This window comes from Monodelphis domestica, chromosome 7 (genome assembly GCF_027887165.1).
Source record: "Monodelphis domestica isolate mMonDom1 chromosome 7, mMonDom1.pri, whole genome shotgun sequence".
Lineage (NCBI taxonomy): Eukaryota > Metazoa > Chordata > Mammalia > Didelphimorphia > Didelphidae > Monodelphis > Monodelphis domestica.
In genome coordinates, this window is record NC_077233.1 from 35,363,779 (window position 1) to 35,377,027 (window position 13,249).

Consider the following 13,249-nt stretch of genomic DNA (forward strand, 5'->3'; position numbering starts at 1 on the left):
ACTTTAATGATGATTACTTTGCCTTTTTTCTTGATAAAAAAAAAGCTTCCTCATCCAAAAAACAGGGTTAATAAAACATATATCATAAATGTCTGAGAGTAAACACAAGAACTCTTATCTTTATGAGTGAAGTGGTAAGCTGTTGTAATAATAGCCTGTTGCTTCTTTGATACCCTTTGAGGATCCTCAAATTAAGGGCTCCACCAGAAGAGTCCATGCTATGACTGCTTCTCATCATTGAATATTCAAATTAAAAGCAGAAATACGGTCCTTTTTTATCTGAATGTTAGACAGTTGGATGGATATATGTATGCATCAAAATATTGTACTCTTCCTCCAAATGTTTTAGCATCTTGAAGATACAGCTTTAAATACAGAAATAAAAGGAATCTTGCAAGTTATAAAAAAAAGTGGGAAGGGGTTTGAAATTAAACTCAATCGGAGAATAAATGGAAAAAGTAACAAGGGATGGAATTATGGAAGAGTCTGGTTTTCCAGCCTCAGTGCCAGTACTAGTGAGGAAAGGGTACATTATAAATGTAAAAAACATTCGGAACTAATTTTTACCATTACTTTCAAACAGTCTGCTTCACAGTCATAATTGAATACTAGCTCTATGCTTTACTAAGTGTGATATGCAGATTGTGACTATGAAAACATCAGCTTTAAGAAGTAGCTGAATTTAAATTATTTGAGTTCATCATGAGATCACAGACTAGATCTGGGAGGGATTTTAGAGGCTAATGAAACCACTATCTTATTTTATACATGAGTAAATTCAGGAACAGAAAGGTTAAGTAATTTGCCCAAATTTACACAGCCATCAAGTGTCTGAGGTAGGATTTGTGCTCAGGATTTGGAGTTCAGCACTCCATCTACTATGCCAGCTGCTGAAATAAATCAAAGGGAAAAAAGCTCTAAAATATTTTTAGAAGAGACTATTGAGCTCCATTTCATTTCCACCTATTTGCCCCTGTCTTTTCCATTATTTTACTTCTGCAGGGCAGAAGGGGGATTGGGCCTTATTCTTGAGGTAGGTAGGCTTAGAATGCACACTTTATGAGAATATTGGAAAAACAGGACCGAAATGGTACAAATGTCAAATATAGGAAATTTTATATATTTCATGGATCCAAGAGTGGAGAAGGAAAAAAAAAAGTCAGATGGCAAGATTAAATAAAAAAGAATAAAACAGTGCAGGGCCAACTCCCTTTAAGATTCTGCAAGAAAGAGTGTTCTTTCTGGGAATCACAAAAGACTTAATGTAGAAATCTATTAAGAACTCAAAACTGAACACTGGCAATGTACTTGATACATCTTAACTACTACAGCAAAGTTAGGAACTTAATGCTTTGAAAGTAACCAAGCTTTATAAAATAGGAAGAAATGAAAGCATCCAGTGAGAATAGCTGATGAAAATAAACCAAGCTGTAAGCATCACAATAAATTAATGAAATTAACAGGTAGGTGGCATAGTGAATAGTGCACTGTGCCTGGAATCAGGAAAACTTGATTTCATATCTGGCCTCAGACATGAACTGTGTGGCCTCTATTTGCTTCAGTTTCCTCATCTGTAGAATGGGGATGATAACAGAACCTCCCTCCTAGAGTTGTTATGAGGATAAAATTTAAAAAAATTGAGAAATGGCTGCTATTTTATAAATATTGACTATTATTGTTATTATTAAATAGAGCAGTGTTATAGCTTGACTTATTTGAGACCAAAAAGATTAAATACATTAAGTTTATAAATTAAAGATTCAGAACTACTTAAAATTCAGTTTAAAAGGTAATGTCCAAATGGAATACTATTTTGCCATCAGAAATGACAGACAAGGGGGCAGCTGGGTAGCTCAGTGGATTGAGCGCTAGCCCTAGAGACGGGAGGTTCTAGGTTCAAATCTGGCCTCAGACACTTCCCAGCTGGGTGACCCTGGGCAAGTCACTTGACCCCCATTGCCTAGCCCTTACCACTCTTCTGCCTTGGAGCCAATACACAGTATTGACTCCAAGACAGAAGGTAAGGGTTTATTAAAAAAAAGAAAAAAAAAAGAAATGACAGACAGATGACCACAAAAAAGCAAACAAACCTGGAAAGAATTATATAAAGTGATGCAAAGTGAAGTGAGCAGAATTAGAATGCTATACACAGTAACAACAATAATGTATGATGACCAATCATGAATGACAACTATTTTCCACAATGCAAGGACACAGAACAACTCCTCTAAGGGACTCATGACAAAAAAGAATATCCATCATCATAGAAGGAACAAGCACAATCTCAGTGTAGATTGAGACATACCATTTGCCAATTTATTTCTACATGAAATTTTCTCTATCATAAACAATACTAGTCTTGTTTGACAACATAATAAACAGGGAAATATATATTATATGACAATATATGTAAAACCTATATCATATTACCTGCCTTCTTGGAAAGTGGGAAAGGGGTGGAAAGGAGGGAGAAAAAGAAGATTAGAGAGAGAGAGAGAGAGAGAGAGAGAGAGAGAGAGAGAGAGAGAGTATAGGTAGATAGTTAGATGATAGATAGATATTTTTATTTTCTTGGACTATTGAAAAGACTATATGGGGGGGAGCAGTTGGGTAGATCAGTGTGGACTGAGAGCCAGACCTAAAGACAGGAGATCCTAGGTTCAAATCTGGCCTTAGGCACTTCCCAGCTGTGTGACCCTGGGCAAGTCACTTGACCCCCACTGCCTAGCCCTTATCACTCTTCTGCCTTGGAACCAATATACAGTATTGATTCCAAGACAGAAGGTAAGGGTCAAAAAAAAAAGACTATATATAATTTACATGGAAATAAATATTTTTAAAAAGATAATTTCCAGAGGAATTGTGTGAAACCTTCCTCAGGATTGAAGTGTTTAAGCATGAAAGGATCAAAGGAAATTTATCTCAGGGTGAAGATAATCCAAGTTCTCCTCCTTCCAAGCCTTTTTCCTGAAGTTCCTGTCAATTTCAGTTTACATTAATCCACCCTTTCTTTATCTGCTTGTATTTTTGCTTGACTTTAGCTTTGCTTGTAAGTTATCTTATATGTTATCTCTTCCTATCTCATTCAGAATCCTTGTGGGAAGGAATATGAGGGTTTGTCATTTTTTGTATCCTGTGTAACTTCTAATATAATACTATAAAAATAGCGTACACTCAATAATTGATGATTGATTGAACATTCTATTCCATAGTGCAGATCATCTGAAAATGAGCTATATTTTCATGAAAATATTTACATGAAGAGTATGCAAATAGGAATTTGACCCCAGATGAGGCATTCCCAGGCTTTTTGAACCCAGATTTTTAGATCTTAGTAAACTTCAAGTTGATGTTCATCCATGTGCTATTCTTTATGATCTTTTGACCATCCCATGCTTATACTGTTTATGGGGTTTTCTTGGCAAAGATATTGGTGTGGTTCTGCCATTAACAGAGGTTAAGTGACTTGCCCAGCCATACAGCTAGTTAAGAGTCTCGAGGTCAGATATGAACTGGGGGCTTCTTGACTCCAGGCCCAGTGCTCTATCCATTGAGCCATCTAGTTGCTTAAACTTCCCATACCCCTATTCAATATGACAGGAAATAAATTTTAGAGTTCATCATGTTTGTGCAAAGAAATACATTGTAGAGGTTATCTTATACATGTACACAAGAAATGAGGAGCATATTGATTTCAATAGGATACCATATTTATTATGTTCCTTCTGTCCCTTGACAAACTTCTTATTCCTTGTGGGAGTTGTATTGAAGAATATTGGATCGGAAGGTAGGAAGATCTGAGTTTGAATCCTGATTCAGGTACTTTATAACCTTGCAAGGCACTTAATTTTCATTTGCCTCAGTTTACTCATCCTTAAATGAGAATACTAATAGTACCTGACAGGGTTGTTGTAAGGACAAAATGAGATAATATATGTAAATTGTTTTGGAAACTTTAAAGTCATGTTAATGAGCATGATGTTGTTGTTGTTACACTGGAAACCCTTGCCCTACCTATAGTGGCACAGAGGACAGTGCCCTGGACCTGGAGTCAGAAAGACTCATCATCCATACTTACTAGTTTCACTTAACCCTGTTTGCCTCAGTTTCTTCATCTGCAAATGAACTGTAGAAGGAAATGACAGATTTGCCAAGAAAATCCCTTACTGGGTTATGAAGGTTCGCATACAACTGAACAATAGAACAAACAAGCAAAAAGAACCTGGATAGAGAAGAGTCCAAAATAGGAATTTGTATGACATTTTCCCATTAGCTTGCCTTTCATGGATGGGACCCCACCATGGTCCCAGGAAAACACCTCATCCTTCAAGACTGCATCAGCTTTCATAGTCACTCCTCATCAGAAGGCTCACTACCCTATGCTCCTCTGATTTGATGGATGGAGGATGGAGCAAAGAACTTCCAGAGCCTTCATTTCAAGAGATCTCCCAGACCAGGTTGATTTCCCCCCTGGCAGATGCCTCTTCCCTGTCTTCCGGATGTTTCACTTCATTTTCTGTTCTGTCTTCCTCCATCAGACTGTAAACTCCTTGAGGAAGGGATTGCCTTTCTTTTTATGGCTGTATCTTCAGTGCTAAGCACAGTGCTTTGAATATAGTGAGTGCTCAATCAATGTTTGTCAACTTAACTGAGATGTCACCTAGCCTGCTTTCTGGAATCAGATTCATTTTCTTATTTAGAATTGACACTATTTCCTTGTTTCAGGATGTTAACTTTTGTAAGATTTGGGTTTTTAATGCCACTTTATGGACGTGAAGAATTTTAAACTACTATTCAGATTAATTTCATATCAATTAGTTGTGTTGTATTTTTTTAAACTTTTAGTATTTCTTCCACTAAAATGGTGCATTTTCTCTGAAATTTTGAACTATATAAGAGAAAAATTTCCTGAAAAACCTAATAATCTCCTTTTTATATCTGTAGAAAATATGACATTGGCATACTTAATTTGTAATATTGGCTTAATTTATCCCACCATTTTCTACATACAAATCACACTTTTGATCATAGTGTTTATAAGCTGCTGTGATTATTAAAGGGATGCCAGTTTATTGAAAAATGTGGCTTTCACAACATTTCTTCATAGGATTTATAATAATTATATAACAGTAGATAGGCACCTATTTCTTAATTAAACTTCATTTATCTATGTAAAAATGTTTTTCATTGTGTAAGAAAAAGTAAAATTTAAAAACACATTGCTTATTTTTTCACTCTCCTTACTTTATACCATCAATCGTAGCTTTCCTTTTTCACAAACTACAATATCAAAAGTCTAGAATATCATTCCAAAATAATAAACATATTTTAAATGTGACATCTAAAAGATTCCATTTGCTTTTATGATTCTAAATAGATACCTATTTTTATCTGTTTCAATGCCATTGGTTGCTTTTTAAAGAAGAATCATTAGGCTTCAAGGTGAAAGCTTATTATCTATCTATGTGTAAGCACTCAAAAATTATCTGGCCTATTCAAGTGTTAATGTACAATAAAGTTTATGTAATTTAAAATAATAGAATGACCTGAATTCAAGACATCATTATTATAAATGCATGCAAAATAAAGAATCGGCATGAACTTTTAATTCTCAAAGATTAGGCTTTTAATAACTATAATACTGAATTTACTTAATTTTTTCTTTTTGCATTGAACATAGACCTTAGTTCTCCAAAGTTTATGTATTCCGAGCTTTATTCAAAAGAATGATTGTCATGCAAATCAGTAGTATGCTTCATAATTTTATAAAAAAAATTTTCCCTAAAATTGTGAGCAAATAATATTCTTAAAAGAAAAAAAAAGTGTTGTGACCAATTAATTGAATCTGTTATATTTTGTATTACAAATAATTATTTGTGGGCACGGTGGTTTCTGGACTAAAGAATTCATTTTTGGAAGGAGTTGCTAAGCACAGATGCAGATCAGTAACCCACTTCATCTTCAAAGGTTTACCTGGGATACTCACAGGTCCAGTCATCTGTCCATGACTACATAGCTGGCAAGTGACTTGAATGAATGGTTGCCTGACTCTGAGACCCATCTTTTATGCATATGCCACAGTTCTTCTGTCTAATACAGAGTGTAAATTAAGGATTCATTTTATGTGTCATCTTTTTTTGGAATACAGAAATATTCACTATTTTTCCTTTTTACATTTTAAATCATTATTGCTTTGTCTATTGATTGGAAGGAGAACTTTGAGGAAACTCACATGTTCTTAAAACTTACAAGGGCTAAATATATTTCCTTTTTTCCAGGTCTCCACATTGTCAACATTCCTTCCACTAAACTTGTGCATTTTCTTTGAAATATTGAACTAAGGGGGCAGCTGGGTGGCTAAGTGGATTGAGATCCAGGCCTAGAGATGGGAGGTCCTAGGTTCAAATCTGACCTCAGACACTTCCTAGCTGTGTGACCCTGGGCAAGTCACTTCACCCCCATTACCTAGCCCTTCTCCTCTGCCTTGAAACCAATACACAGTATTGATTCCAAGACGGAAGGTAAGGGTTTAAAAAAAATGAAATATTGAACTATATAAGGAAACATTTTCCTAATAAACTCAATAATCTCCCTTTTACATTTGTAAAAAATGTAACATTGGCAATCAATATTTATTTTTATTTAAAATTAAAAATATAAAAATATCACGTAAAGCAATTGATACTAGCATTGACTTTATCTGTGCATTTTATAATATTCATGTGCATTATTATAATTATATATATTAATAGTATATATTATAATATAGTACTTGTGTATTTAAAATAGATAATACATATATAATACACATATTACACATATAATAATAGATAAATACAAAGAAGAGAAAAATGTTTTATACTTTCAGACTCCTTTCTTATTCTCATGCCACTTTTAAATGGCATGAGAAAAAGAATGTTTTTATTTATATTAAACTTCTCATTTTGTAGTTTCTAATTTATTTTAAAAATTTTATCTTATTTTTCTTGATATTTTTTATTTTTATGTCACATTTGTTTCTGAAGATGTCTCTTTCATGCCCTATCCAGTGAGCCATCCCTTCTAACACAGAAAGCAATGCAACAAAATCAACCAATTAATATGATATATTGACAGTATGTGCAGTATCTAGTTTCCTACTTCTGCAATGAAGGGAGAGAGTTTACTTTCTTTTTTTAGCTCTTATCTAGGGAAGAGCTTGATTGTTAATTTCAGAATATCGACTTAATTTGAAAAAAAAATTCCTTCTATTCACATTATTGTAGTCAGGTCTATTGGTTTTTCTAATACTGCTGCTTTACCCTGAATTGGTTCATATAAGTCTTCCAAAGCTTATCTGAATTTTTCATGTGAATTACTTCTTATTGTGCCATAATATTTCATTACACCCATGAACCATCATGTATTTAACCAGTCCTCAGTCAATGACCATTCATCTTGTTTCCAGGTCTCTGCTACCAAAAAATGCGTCACTAATAATATTTTTGTATATGTAGAACCTTTCTTTTTGGTTTTCGTTAGGTATATGGGATTTCTGGATCAAAAGTTATGGACATTTTAGACTTTTTAAAAATCATATTTCTAAGTTGCTTTTCAGAATGAGTAGATGAATTCAGAGCTCCAGCTTTGGCGAGTTAAGGTGTCTGCCTTCCTCTAGCCCTTCTGACACTGACTATCCTTGTCTATGTATTTATTTTCTGGGTTGGGTGTCTAAGGAAGCTTCAGAGCTATTTAGATGTCCATTTCTCTTAGTGTCAGTGCAACAGGGTACTGGCTAATTTTTCCACTCTTTATTATTATGTAATTAACAACCAAGCTTGCATAAAAATTCTGTATCTGGTTCCATTCTCTTAAACACATAGGGAAGAGGAGCCTTTTTGTCTGGCTTAATTTCATTTAGAAGGGTTCACTTAAAAGGCCAGTTCCTTCCCTTTTGGTCTATTTTTCTTATCTGTCTGTACTCTAGAGAGAGACAGACAGCATTGAAAGGAGAGAAGGTGTTAGGTCCTCCCCACATGAGGCTGACACCAGAGTCAGTAAATACAGGTTCCATCTTTGAATTGAGGAGTTTGAGAAAGTCCATCACCAAGGAAGTCTGAGAGTAAAATCCATGTTACAAGTTTTGGGGCTCAGTATCCAGAAGCTGAAGAACTATGTTCAGGCCCTTGTCCATTGGTAGCTGAGATGTGCATTTGTCCCACAGCTGTGCTACACTTGAATGGGAATTTGGAACCAATAATCTAGAAAGTGTATTAACTCTTAGCCTACTCTCCCCAGAGATAGAGATGGTACAGAGGAGAGTGTGCTCTTACATTTTGGGGGCAAACATTTCTACTTCTACATTCTTGCTCTATCCTTAAAATAAATACTCCCATTGTAAGGGCTAATTGACTTAATTGATTAAATGGAAATAGGGAGTTAATTACTGGTAGTTAACTATGGTGGAGGGTCATGATAGAACAGAGACTTGGCTTGATAAGTTTTTAGTAGAAACAGCTCAACCTCACCAGAGTGTAGCTACCCAGCACAGGTAGGTGGTTCAGTGGATAAAGCATTGGGCCTAGAGTTAGGAAGACTTGAATTCAAATCCAATCCTAGACATCTACTAGTTGTATGATCCTGGGTGAGTCACTTACCCTCTGCTTACTTCAGTTTCCTTAACTGTAAAAGGGGGATAATAACAGTACTGACCTCCATCTCATAGAGTTGTAAGGATCAAAAAATACAAGTATCTCTTCCACATTGTGGGAGTCTGGGGTGCTCAATCTGGAAAATCTACATAAAATTTTTTTTGGTCTTCCCTTTACACCAGAGGAGTCTGCATTTTTCCTTTTTCTTTTGCGGGGTATTTACAGTACTTTATTATAAAATCTGGATTAAGTATTTAGTTGTAGACTACATGTAGGTTAATTTTAAAATATCTCTACACGTCTAGCCTTGATGTGTTGTCTGCTGACTTTTTTGTTCTTTTCTCAAGCTTTAACATTTTATGTATTTTAACTTCAAAAAAGAAATTGTTTATGCTTATGGTATTAAAAGACAAACTATGTTGATATTATGCAATACTGTTGATATATTTTGTGCTTCTCTGAATTCCTAAACTTTTTTTCTGCGATGTTTATCCTCCTTTACTTGTCATTGGCTGCTTCCACAAAACTCCCCCCAAATTCCCATTTAATTTCTCATGGTGATCCAAGATCTATCAAAACCATGATTGGGAAAATCATGATGTGGAAGGAATACTTGCATTTATCAAGTGCTCAGTACAATGCCTGGTATATAGTAAGCATTAAATAAATGGTTATTTTCTTCCATTATTCTCACTGCATTGATTTTGTCTATTCAAAAATTTTCAATTTCATGTAAGCAAAGTCATCTTTTGTTTTGTTATTTTCTTCTAATTTTAAAAATTCTCATCTTTTGTTATCTTAGATCCACTTCATTTGAAAATATAATAATGATAATAGCTGACTTCCCACTACTACTCTCTAAATGCATACACACATACACACACATATATGTATATACAGGTATACCTTCCACATTGTGACTTTCCCCTTTGCAGTTTTGATATATCACGAGTTGGCATAAGAAATTAAATGGGAACTTTGGGAGTGTCCTATAGAAAGATGCAGATGATATAAGAAGGCCAATAGAGGATACAGAAAAAGTTTAGAAACCCAGAAATGCATAAATTGAATAATATTTTATCTTTTAATATCATAAACATATGGAATTTCTTTTTTAAAGTAAAAAATCTGTGAAAAGAATACAAAAGTCATTAGATGACATACCAATGCTAGAAATGTGGAAATATCTTTTTTTTAAACCCTTACCTTCCATCTTGGAGTTAATACTGTGTATTGACTCCAAGGCAGAAGAGTGGTAAGGGCTAGGCAGTGGGGGTCAAGTGACTTGCCCAGGGTCACACAGCTGGGAAACATCTGAGGTCAGATTTGAACCCGAGACCTCCTGATTCTAGTCCTGATTCTTAATCCACTAAGCTACCCAGATGACCCCAGAAATGTGGAAATATCTTAAAACATTTAGTAACTCATAGATGCCTAGAAGATATATACTGTTATGTAGAATACTACCTCTACAGTATATTCAGTAGATTCTCTTCAAATTTGTTTCATTTTTTATTTTTATAATTATTTCTTATTAAGAATTTTTTTTCTCCATATTTATATACAATTCAAAAGACATCAACAGTGATGTTCTTTTGGTCCTCTTTGAGAAAGAAGGACAACCAATGTGTCCATTTCCTCCACTCTGACATTGTAGGAAGGAAAGGGAATTGACGTGGGTGGAAGCTTCTCCAAAACAAGCTTTCCACTGAATCGAAGGCATTTCAGTTTTTTTAAAATTTGCTTCTTAAAGGGCTTGACCCTCTTTTTTTCTAAACATTTTAAAATATAATCTAAACCAGATCATTTTAAGGGTTTTCCTTGATAGCAGGCACATGTATAAGTGAAAAAAAATGGGCCCAAACAATGGAAACATAAAGAATTTTGAGACCTATGGGAAGGTTTACATGAACTTTAGGAGAGAGAAATAAGCAAAACCATGAATACAATATCCATGCTGACCACGACAATGTAAATGGAAGAACCAAAAACCCAAACTGAAAATCGTGTCTTCATAATGACCAACTTGACCTTGGAGAAAAGATGAAAAAATGAATCTCCTCTTCTTTGGAAAGGATTGGGGAGTGGGAAGGGGGGGGGGCATTGTGAGAGCTGAATATTGAATGTACTGTCAAATAGGATTGCTTTGCTTCTCTTTTGTTACCAAGAGAGGTTCAGTGTGGAAAGGAGGTAGACAGGTATAAAGGGAAACTAGGTTCAGTTCAATTCAACAAATCCTTTTTAAGTTGGGTGAAAGCAACTTGAAGAGCTTGAAGAGAGGGAGTTTTATTTTTGTGTTTTTATCTCCAGTGCCTGGAACAGAGTAAGCACTTAGTAAATTGTTGAATTACTGCTGGAAAACATTCTGATTGACTCTCATCTCTTCTTAAAAACTGAATTCAAACAAGATTTTTTGTGCATGTAGATGTTCACTGAATCAAGGATTTGCTTTATTTAAAATGTTACTGGTTTCTGGGTAATTTCCAAAGCGTTTTAAGGACATTTTGTGAATTTGACCACCTGAACTCTGAAACAACTCACCAATCCCCTTTGAACTCTAAGTATAAAGTGTAGACATTAGAGGAAGATCCTAAAAGCTTTAGGCTGAGTTCTGTATATCCCTATCAATCAATTTCCTTTACAAAAAGTTGTTGGCTTTAGCCACTGGCATAAACTAGTTGGAGGGAGGGGAACTTAAGATTGGTTTGACTTCCTAGGTTTTAAACAAATGAATTTAAATTTTAGTGTTAAAAATTGTGAATATGATGAATATCAAAAAAGGAGAAGAAAGATGGAAGCAAGTTTTTAATCAGCTATCAATGGGGACTATTTATGTCCCTGTGAAATTCTCAAATATCAACAAGCATTTTCAAATCTTGGCATCAGAATCAATGTTCTATCTGTTGCACCATTTAGTAGCAATATGCAAGAGAAAAAAAAGTATTGCATTTGAAGCTTCAAATATCTAAAGTACACAGTTTTTTAAAAGCAAATAATAAATTCAATATGTACTTTCACAACTATCCTGCTTCTCTATGGTTATTTCTGAATGGACTTACACATTTTATACATTTAAAATGCTTTAATGACTTCTTTCTTTTGTAAAAACTAATTCAAACTACTTTCTGAATGTAGCCACAATCTACTGATTGTATTTTTTTTTAAAACCCTTACCTTCCGTCTTGGAGTCAATACTGTGTATTGGCTCCAAGGCTGAAGAGTGGTAAGGGCTAGGCAGGGGGTCAAGTGACTTGCCCAGGGTCACACAGCTGGGAAGTGGATGAAGCTACTGATTGTATTTTTAAAAAATGACTCTAACAAGGCAGCTAGGTGGCTCAGTGGACTGAGAGTCAAGCCTGATGATGGGAGCTCCCAGATTCAAATATGGCTTCAGACACTTCCTAGTTGTATGAACCTGGACAAGTCACTTAACCCCCATTGTCTAGTCCTTACCACCCTTCTGCCTTGGAACCCATACACAGTATTGATTATAAGGCAGAAGGTTAGGGTTTTTTTTAATGGCACTAAGTTACAAATCAACTTCCCCAAATCAATAAAAAATTTTATTTTTATTTATTCCCTTCAAAAATGTCTATGGGGAGATAGAATTTGCTGTAATCAAAGGTAGAAAACCTGACCTATAATCCAAAGTAACTGTTTTACTGAACTGGTTATAATATTATATCAGGTAATATTTTCCTCTCTTCCTGTTTTATATAATAGAAATCCATCTTACATTTGTAATTTGCAAATGTGAATAAAGTGTTTCCCCATATGTCCTTATGAAACAGACACCCTAAAATGTAATTAATATGGAACACAAACTGCAACATGGGAAACTAAAATGGCATGATTTTTGAGGTTATTATGACAAAAATTTCTGGTGATTAGTACAGCATACAGAAAGGGGAAAAATAGTAAAAATGCATGAATGTTCCTTCTCTGTACTGTCCATATAATCTGATTCTAAACGCAAAATTTCTGATATTTCAACAAATATATCAAAAAAGTAGAGAATGGAAATTTGTTAGGCTACTGTAACCTACTAGAAATATGCTCTTAGGGTTCTTTTGCATCCCTCTTATTACTTGTTGACTACAAAAAAGGCATTTAATTTCGTACAGCAAAACAACACCTTATAGGCTCTCCTTAAATGAGAAAGCTTCTATGCACAGGTCAAAATCATACAAGATTTCTTAAGAGATAAAAAAGCTGAGATAGCTTTGACCCTCTTATTTTTAAATGAAATTGTATTCAATAAACATGAATCTATTTTCTCTTCTTCCTATATATTCTTTCTCATTAAAAAAAGAAAAGGAGAAGGAAACTTCTGTATAATATACATAGTCAAGCAAAATTAATCCTTCATTGGTCATGCCCCCAAATGTGTCTCATTCTGCAAATTTAGGTCGTTACCCATCACAAGATGGGTAGCCTGCTTCATCGTTGATTTTCTGGAATCATGACTGTTGGCCTTCTAATTAATTATATTAAACAAGGCATAACTCAGAGAGGTCCAGATTCATCAAAGGTATTTGCTGCTGCCCTATAGGTTGTCTAGCACAGAATCCAAATGGAATAGGTGCCCAAATTCTTCCAGTGCTTCTATTTGTAGCAAA